The sequence below is a fragment of the Streptopelia decaocto genome (genome assembly GCF_964273445.1).
Source record: "Streptopelia decaocto genome assembly, chromosome: 23".
In the NCBI taxonomy this organism is placed as follows: domain Eukaryota; kingdom Metazoa; phylum Chordata; class Aves; order Columbiformes; family Columbidae; genus Streptopelia; species Streptopelia decaocto.
In genome coordinates, this window is record NC_138678.1 from 4,400,153 (window position 1) to 4,409,650 (window position 9,498).

Sequence of the window (9,498 nt, forward strand, 5' to 3'; positions counted from 1 at the left end):
TCTGCAAAGGATCTGTGGCACATGGGGCTCTTCCCGGCTTCGTGATAAACTTACTGGCTGCCATTTGGTCTCCCTCTTCCTCAGTTTCCCCATGGGCCATGAATTCTCCTGATGTAAATGGGAATGCGGGGGGTGCTACCTTTAGCTGCAAAGTCCTTGTACCAGGCGGAGCTGCAATACGTGTTTATGAGACCAAGGAAGCAAATGCTGCAGAAGTGCAGGTGAGACAGGGAGCTCCGTTAGCTGCACAGAAATGCACACGGCAGAGGAGCCATCAGCCCGGAGCATGGGCGAGCCCATCCCTGCCACCGAAGGAAACCCCGAGGCGCTGCCCACGTGCAGCGGGATGGCAGCAGAAAGCCTTGCAGCAGACACGCCGCTCCCAGGCTGCTCAGCTTATCAGAAGCGAGACCGAGAAGTGTTTTGATTGCAGCGTGTAAGTGCCTTCACAGGGATAAATCCCCAGTACTAAAGGGGTCTTTAATCTAGCTGTGAAAGACAGAGCAAGAACCAGCAGCTGGAAGCAGAAGCCACAGGAGTTATATTTAGAAAGGATGCACGTTGTTAATGGAGGCAGAGACTGCGGATGGAGTGGCCGAGGGTGACTCAAACCAAGGCTGGACACCCCCTGGACGAGGAGCTGAACTGGGCATGGGGCACGGGAGCGCAGAGGGGCTGGAGGGTGAGGACCAGCTCTCCATGCAGGGGTGGGCAGAGCAATGGTAGGAAGGAAGTGAAGCCATGTAACACAGGTGGGGAAACTGATGCACAGAGCAGCAGATGTCTAAAACACACACACACAGGTTCAGGAGGGCTGGGTATACGCACATATGTATCAGGTATCTATGTATTTAGGTGTGTCCCTTAGCATCACACTGCTGACACCCAGTGCCATCTGAGACACCCTGGGATAGCCCACCTGGCCACCATCTGTCATGCCAGAAGGGCACAGGTTTCCTGTAGATCCTGTGTCACATCTGCCAGTCCCGTGGAGATGTCCCGAGTCCCCCAGAGCTTCTAGAATTGCAGCAGGCACCTCTGCCGAGTGACCGGGTTACACCCCTCATTTGAAAACCCTGCTATGGGCAGCGTAATTACTCTGCAGACACTCCCAGCACCGCTCAGATGGGCTACACCGTGTGTCATGTACCTGTCCCCAGGCACTTCGTTAAAACAGCCCAAGACGAGGGCGGCTCTGATCCAAACCCCCGGCAGGATCCTCCGGAGGGTGCGATGCAGTGCAGGGATCACTAGTGTGGCTGCTCCGCACTCAAGCGCAGATGTTGGAGTTGTACATCTGATACCAAAGTGTTAGTTCAGTCGTGTAATGAGGTGCTTAAGGACTCAGGTAGCCCTGTCCCCTCAGTTAATCGGGGCTCTGAGCCCTGCAGGCACCCTGTGGGTCAGGCGCTGCTGTGAAAATGGGGCTGGCAGGGTGAAGGTCCAGATCCATTAATGCCTGAAGACCCTTTGCATCAGTGGGTACTAGAGGGAAAAGTCATCTCCAGCCCTGATGTTGGATGTGCTTCCAGCATCCCGGGGACATGGGTTAGTGCTAGAGTTGGATTATAGTTGGACTCAATGATCTTGAGGGTCTCTTCCAACCCAAATGCCTCTATGATTCTATGATTTTATGAAACCAGACCCTTGTCCAGCTCATCCAAGTGCCAGGGCTGGACCAGCACAGAGAGATGAAGGCAGAGGCACACGTGCTGCATGTTAGACTCAGCCTTCAGCCTGCCATGGCTCCAGCTCCTCCAGGCAGGGTGCTGCGCCTGAACCGTGCAAACGAAGGTGCTGGTCCCTGCGGGGGACACACAGGGGACAAGCCAAACCACCTCTACTTCGGGGCTTTAGAAGACAGAGCAGCATGCCAGTCCCACTTCAATTCCTGCCACCAGAGATCCCAGCTGATGTGAAAGGGTTCATGCCTGTCGTAGGACTGCGCTGTTTGAAGAAGCTGAATGCTGGGAAGACTTTAACTTTCTCTACTAAGGGAAGATTTGTGTGCTCAGCAGCCAGAGCGGAGCCAGGGAAACAGCAGAAGCCGAACAAAGGGCTGCGTGGTGGAAAACGTGTGCTCGCGGGTACCAATTCACACCTGTTAACCGCTGCGAGGGGCTGCCGGCAGCGCCAGGAGTGCCATTTAAGTGAACTTTGCACAAGCAGGTGTGCCATTTATCCATTGTCTGGAGGCACCGAAACACACGCACGTGTCTCTGCCTTGGCAGGTTTCCCACGTTAGCGGCTGCGTCGAGTCCCAGCTGGCGGCGGGGGGAGCGAGGGATGCCCATGGTGCTGGCACACCGGGCCAGGGAACGGCTGCTGTGCCCCGGAACCGGAGCCACTGGTGGCCATACCAGGAGCGAGCTCCGCAGCAAGCCCGGCAGAGAGAGCAGGTCATTCTCCTGTGCTGTCTTACAGCAGAAAAATGGGGATGAAGCTGTAAAAACCCAGGTAATCCCTCATTCTGCCCAGCGCACAGTGGGCTGGGGAGGAGCAGCAGGGTCACAGGCTTGCAGGAGGTTTTCCAAAACCGTGTCAGGACTCGGCCATGTGTCACCAGCTACATCTCTGGCCACGGAGCTGGGAAGCCACCTGCCAGCCTGCCCGGAGGTTTGGGGACGTCGTTTCCTGGCAGGTGTCCATCTGCACAACCTATGGTGTTGACAAGCCCTGCTGAGCGTTGGGAGGGAGCCAGTGTCTGGCCGCTGACCATCTCTCTCCTCCTTGGCTCCAGCAGCATGAAAGGGCTGCAAATCTCCACTAAAAAATCCTTGGTGTGTGTGCATGTGTCCTCTGGGGACATCCTGTCACCTCGTCACTGCGGGATGGTCGTAGGTTGCTGCTCTGTGGAGCATCTTGTGCCAAGCATGTGCCTGTCACAGAGCGATGCCAAAGAGATGCCTGGGTTTGGCTGCCACCCTCATAAGCCTCCCCTGGGAATCCTTGGCTCCTACCCCAGGTAAAAAACCCTGTGACCAGGCTGGAAGACAACATTCCAGGCTTAACAGCCCCGCCAGAGACCTCTAAACCCGTAGCGTGAAGATGTCACCCTAGGGGAAGCTCTGGCAACAGCTGGGAAAGGTAATTTTCTTAAAAACAACAAAAAAAAGGTGTTTATCAGATATGGGGAACAGAGAGATGTTGGCAGTCAGAACAGCATCGTAGCAAATCCTGGCGTGATCCTGCATGTCCGGCTCCCGCCGGCAGGTCTGCCCCTGCCTTCTCCTCTCTGGGGTGGCTGCTCTGATCCCCACCCTGGGAGAGGAGCTGGGTCATCGCTAAGGGCTCCTGTCCAGCTCGTGTTGCTGCCATCCCCTCCCAAAATACACCGGGTCCCTCCCAGTCCAGACACAAGCCCACTGGTACGTCCCCAAGCTCAGGAGCCCAGCTGGGTGGCATCACCTGTGGCCACCCAAAGTTAAGTTGTCGGTGGCTTTAGACCTCCTGGAGCAGCACAGAACAGGAGTTTTGTGCTGCCCAAAGCTGGGAGTCCAGCACACAGCAGACTAAAGCTGGCTATAAACCATGTCTCTAAGAGCCTCATCTATACATCTTTTAAACCTCCAAGGCATGGTGACTCCAGCACTGCCCTGGGCAGCCTGTTCCAATGCCCCATAGCCCTTTGGGGAAGAAATTGTTCCTAAATCCAACCTCAACCTCCCCTGGTGCAACTTTAGGCCGTTTCCTCCAGTCCTACCACTTCCTCGGGGGTCGAAGGGGATCACTGCCCCCAGTGTCCCCCTCCCCAACCCTCTCCCCAGGAAAATCTCACTTCACAGTCCAGAAAGCACTGGAGGAAACTGGGATTTGCAGGAACTGCTGGCTGGCCTTCCTCCAGCCTCATCAGCATGACAATTGCTCTCTCAGCCGCTCTGTTTTAGATCCTACCCTTAACATTTAACCACTCCCCATTAATTTCCGAATTGCCACACACATCGCTGAAGCCGTTTCTTCCCCCGCCGCTCTCAATGCGAGGGCTATTCCCAGGGAGCGGGTGCCGGGGGTGCCGGGGGGCAGACCTGGTGTGGACCCCCGGTCCCGGGGGGGGTCTGGGAACGGGAGGAGAAGGGAGTTGGGGACCCGCCACTTGGCTTTGTCCTGCCACAGACACATGGAGCACATTAGCAGCCTTTCAGTGGAAGTTTGATCGATGGGGAAGGCTTTCTAACTGACTATCAAAGCACGCATGGTATGTGAGAAGCAGACACCAATTAGTGATGTCTTTTTAAAGGCTGCCTTGTTAAGAGGGGAATAAGGGGAAAGAATGAAATTGGCCAGAAAACATGGAGCTATTTAACCTTAATTAGAAGAAAGGTGTGGGCTTTGTGAAAAGGCCATTTCTGAAAGGGGTTTTTCTCCCTGGGTATAAAGAGATCCTGCCTACTTGTTAGAGACTTGTTAGAGTTTATAAGACTGGGCAGGAGGCTAACTTGTAGAAATGCCTTTTATGCCACTTGAATGTGTGGCTTGCTTATTATAGTCTGCCATCCTGCCAGGGTGGCTGGTGGAGAGGAGAGGAGAGAGCAGCACTGCCAACTGGCTATAAATTTCATGAACATCATAAATGTAAGTGCTTTCTGGAGAGCTGTACAGATTGCACATAAAAGTCCCCCTTCTGTCCCTGTAAACTAAAAAGAGGGCTTTTTTGGCAAATTAAAAATTGTAGAGTGTCTTCCATGCTGAGCTAGGAAGCAGCCAGGCTGCAAACCCACAGCTACAAAGTCACGGCCGCGCAGGGAGGTCTCCCGCACACGCTGGCACCGCCGTGACGAGGGACAGGGGACCGCAAGCCCAGGGGGCTGCGGACAGCAATGGGGACGTTGGCACCAGGACCTGGGGGGAGCTGCATCTGCCCCCGCCAAAAAGGCTCCCAGGGGAGGTAGACGGTGCCACCGCGGTGCTTGTGCTGCTGCCAGCAGACAGGGCACGGCAGAGCACGCTGCTGCATTGCACGCAGCTGTGGAGACAAGAGGGGGATTTTTCTAGGAGCCGTGGGACTGAGCGTTGCCCCTGGCTCTTCCCTCGTCCTCCCGGTGACAGCACCTTTGGGACTCGGTGTCCTCGGCTGGTCTGGACACGATGCCCGGACACGAGACGTGTTGCACGCAGGGCTCGCGGGCACCAGGCGCTCCGGCGCTGCGTGGCTGCGAGTGCAGGAGAGCCCTTGGTGACGGGCACACGTGCTCTTCCCCGCTGCGGACCCTGACACCGGATGCGATAAATCGGCACAGAAAGAGGCATTTTCTCCGCCGGCCAAACAAGCCTGTGCTTTATTGCTTTATCCCCGGCTGGGCTGTGCCAGGAACATTCCCCGCCTGCTCCCGCTGCCTCTAAACACACAGAGCTCGGCCCTCGCGGGGCTGCTGCGGGCGTCGAGGATCCATGTTCGGATGGCGCCTGCCGTCTGCATATCCAAGTGAGTTCAAGTTCTCGCTGCACATATCAGATATTATTTTTTCCCCTTGCTGTTTAATAAGGACCATAAATATCATCTAATGACTGCATGGAGCGGGCATCGAAAGCAGTCAGGACACACACGCACAGGGTGACGCTCCCGCCAGCCACCTGAGTCCTGGGGGCCACATGTTCCTGCACAGAAAGCAGGATTAAGCACTTGCAGCCCAGGCCAGCAGCTCCCCATGCCAGGGAGGGCAGGTGGAGGGGACACTGCACCTTTTTGGTCGTGCTCGTTGGTGTCAGCCACCCCTGCAGAGCTTGCTCGGGGTCAAAAATGCTTTTGTGTGGCATGGCCAAGCGGGACCGGCCAGGCGTGCCCTGCACAGGCGCAGAGCGATGGAGCCCTGCCAGCACCCAGCTCCAGCGGAACAAGCTGCATTAAACTGAGCCTCCTTTTTAGGCTGCTGCCTGTGCACCGTGGGCAGCTGCCGGGATGCTAAGCTGGGCCTGGCTCTGCTGGGGTGCGGTGGAGCAGGAGCGCAGCCATGGGCCCCTGGGGACACAGCAGCTGCGGATCGTTCCCAGGTGCTGGGTCGGACTCCCCATCCCACTTCGGAGGTTGAGGGGATTCCCTGGCCATCATGGGACTTGTGTTGTGCTTTCCCTGGCCTCAGTCTGCAACAACACCCCTGGGCACGTTGAATTTACCTCGCAGACACAGCCGAGAGGGCGAGCCCTGCGTCCGACCCCAAAGCAACGAGCCGGGGCTTGTCTAACCGGGGCTGTGCCAGGACGTGCCACAGGTGAGCGCGGCAGCCCACACACACCTGCACGCCGTGCCGTGCCACCCACACCCCTCCCCAGCCCCGCTTTTGGGAAGCTCAGCGCTGGAGGGGACCATTCCCACCTCTGTGCTGACGCTCCCGGATGCCGCAGCCTTTATCCCACCCCAGTCTGCCCCGTTTATCCCGGGGCTGCATGTGTCCCGGGGGACGAGTGGGAGGCAGCAGGGGAGGGCAGACGTGCCGGTGCCAGCCGCACCCAGCCGGGGACGGGACAGGGTGAGGTCCGTCCAGCCCATCCGGAGGCAGTCACCCCCCAGAGAGGCTGCTGAGACCTGCCAGGGTTCAGGGGAATAAACCAGCGCTTGCGGAGGGGCTGCAGTAGCCCAGCGTTCCGGGCGGGCAGCTGAGCGTGACCACAGCTTAGGACCGGGCTGTCACCAGCTGGGCTCGTGCCAGCGTGTTCCCAGCTCAGGAACACGCTTCAGAGCATCCCCAGGGGAGCACGGGTGCCGGGCTGAGGACATTCCAAAACCGCAGCTGAAGCCCTACGCAATTTTCCTGGGCTGCACCTTGCAGGCCTCATGCACCCCAAAGCTGGGCTCAAGCAGTGAGCTTAGTTTAACCCGCTCCATGGACAGCTGCACGCCCCTGCGAACCCTTGCCGTGCAGATATAGGCTTGGACAGAGCGTGACCTGTCCTCAGATGACCGAAGCTAAACCAGAATAACCCTGATTCAAGCCAAGTCGAACTGCCAGGACAGCCTTTTGCATCAGTTCCCTAAATTAGAATAATACTGAAGTGAAGCTGGCATGGGGACAAGCCTGGCGCTGCGAGGGAGGCAGGAAGGACACCAGCAAATTCCCAGGCCCCTTTTGCAGCGCTGGGTCAGGTTTTCTCCAGGGTGAAGAGGCTCCATGTCCCTGAAGATGGGGGACAGAGACCACGGCTGTGGCACAGCTGACATCTCCCACCCAGAGCTCTCTCCAACTTGGCTATTTCTTTGTGCCTTAAACAGCAATTAAGAATAAAAGTGGAGCTGCCTTTGCCTGCGAAAGGCTCTGTCTGACTCCTGTCTCCTCACCGCAGTGCTGCTCTGATTTCCATCTCATGCATATCTTATTTAACATTCTGGATACTGTTTTGAGTGCCCCAATATTTTAAAATAAATTGCTGCATGTAAAAGACTTAATGTCACATTCTGTTATTCTGACTGTTAAAAGAAAAGTGAAATCTTCAATGGGGCTAGTGGAGCAGAAGCAATCACACAGAGGGAGGTCCTATTAATGTGTATTACGTTTCATTATTCCAGCGCTGCATGTCAACTAGCTTCTCATCAGAACTCACGCAACAGATCACAGTATTAACTCCTTGCAACCAAACAGGGGGGCAGGCTTTCTAAACTCTTCCTGTGTTCCTCGCCTCCCCAGCCCTGTCTCTCTGATGCCGTTCTCGTGTCCCCGGCGCACACTCGCACGCTCCCGCGCACGCTCCCCGGCGCCGCCGCTCCGCCAGCCTCCCGCAGCCTTCATCCCGCTGAGGAGGAGCGCGGGGCGGCCGCGGGCAGCCGGGGAGGTGGGAGAGGATGGTGGGGAGGGATGGCGCGGGAGGAGCAGCAGGGAGAGGGTATGGAAGGTGATGAGGGTCCCCTGTGCCACCAGGACACGTTACACAGAATCCCAGCCTGGTTGGGGTTGAAGGGACCTCTGGAGATCGCCCAGTCCAACCCACCTGCTAACGCAGGGTCACCCTGTGGGCTATGCTGGCAGTGGTCAATGCGATTTTGCAGGGAGAGGAACCAGAGCAGCATTTCCCTGCTCACACCGTGGGGTCCGGCCACCCCCAATATGAGTGGGGAGCACTGAGGTCTTGGCAGAGCCTCTGGGTACCAGCCTGCCAGTGTTGCTTCCCCACTCTCCTGCCCACAAGAGGAATAAATGTGATGGGTTTGCCTCAAATCTCCCCTTTTTTGGGCCATTTTTGCCTTCCACAGCCCAGGGCGCAGCTCTCTATGGGGTCAGGCACCCAACCCTGCTGGGCATCCATGAGTTGGTGAGAGGTGACAGGCTTGTGGAGGGGGTGCTGGGCAGGACCTCACGTAGAGAACATGGGACACACATCTCTGCCTCGAGATACTCGCTTGCGTTAAGCCTGGTCTATGCTGGGAAACCCCAGCTGTGTGTGAGCCCAAGAGTCCCTGAACAGCCTGGGCAGGGGAGCCTTGCCAAGTACCCCTACTCTGCAACAGATTGCAAAGCATGTGTATTTAAATCACACAGTGCAGCAACATCCTTACAACCCGTTTGGGGAGCGAGAAGTCCCTGAAGGCTGGGACGTGGCTTATCAAGGTGCTGCCCTGGGGAGCGTGGGCACAGAGTGGTCAGCAGTGACATGGGACCTGGGCCACAGCTGGTGGCACGTGTGTCTCAATCCTGGAGATCCTGCTGTCGGGAAGCACGGAGGGGGATTGGCAGGAAGGCTGTAACCCTGTGGGAATGGGATTTTAGGACAGCGGGAAGGGATGTGGGCTGGAGCAGGGAGGACATGTGAGGATGCTTATGGGCAGGAGGTATCCACGTGTGTCCTTGGGACACAAAGGGTTTGAAAAGTCACGGGGGACAGTGCTAAAGCCCCGAGCCTTTGCTCTGATTCTTCTTTGTCTCAGTGGGCTTGGTCCCATAGGAGCAACAGGTGTCCTTGGACAAGCACATCACAGGACAACCTCTTCTAGGGACAGACAGATCAAGAGATGGCTGGAGCAGGATGCACATCCTCACACAACACTGGCCTAATGGTCCATGTCTCTGCCCACTCCGAAGCTCAGCGGGATGCATGACGTCTCCCTCCGAGCCACCCCCATGATGTGCACGACCCGGGACGCCTTCCATCTCCCTGTCCATCTCCAGCCCAGGCCCCAGGGACCCCTGGCTCCTGCTTTTTTCCTCAGGGCCAGCGTCGCCAGGATGCCTCCTGTTGCTGAGCGGCGCAGGAGGCTGCGAGGTGACCCCTGACATTAACCTAATTGTTCCCTCTCTTTGATTAGATGCACCACAAAGCTGGTAAATGGATCAAATTAAATTTGAGTGGCGGCAGCACAGCTTTGGAACGCTGATTAGATTTGAAAATACCACATTTAAATATCTTAGCATTTGTGGGGATTAGGAGAGAGACCGGGAGCGTGAGTGGGGAGAAATGGAGGCGGGGGGGGGGGGAGAGGCAGTGCCAGCCCCCCATGCACACAGCTCTGCACTGGGATGCCCACCCAGACCTCCCACCGGCCCCTGGGCACCAGGTCTCCAGTTTGGCACATGC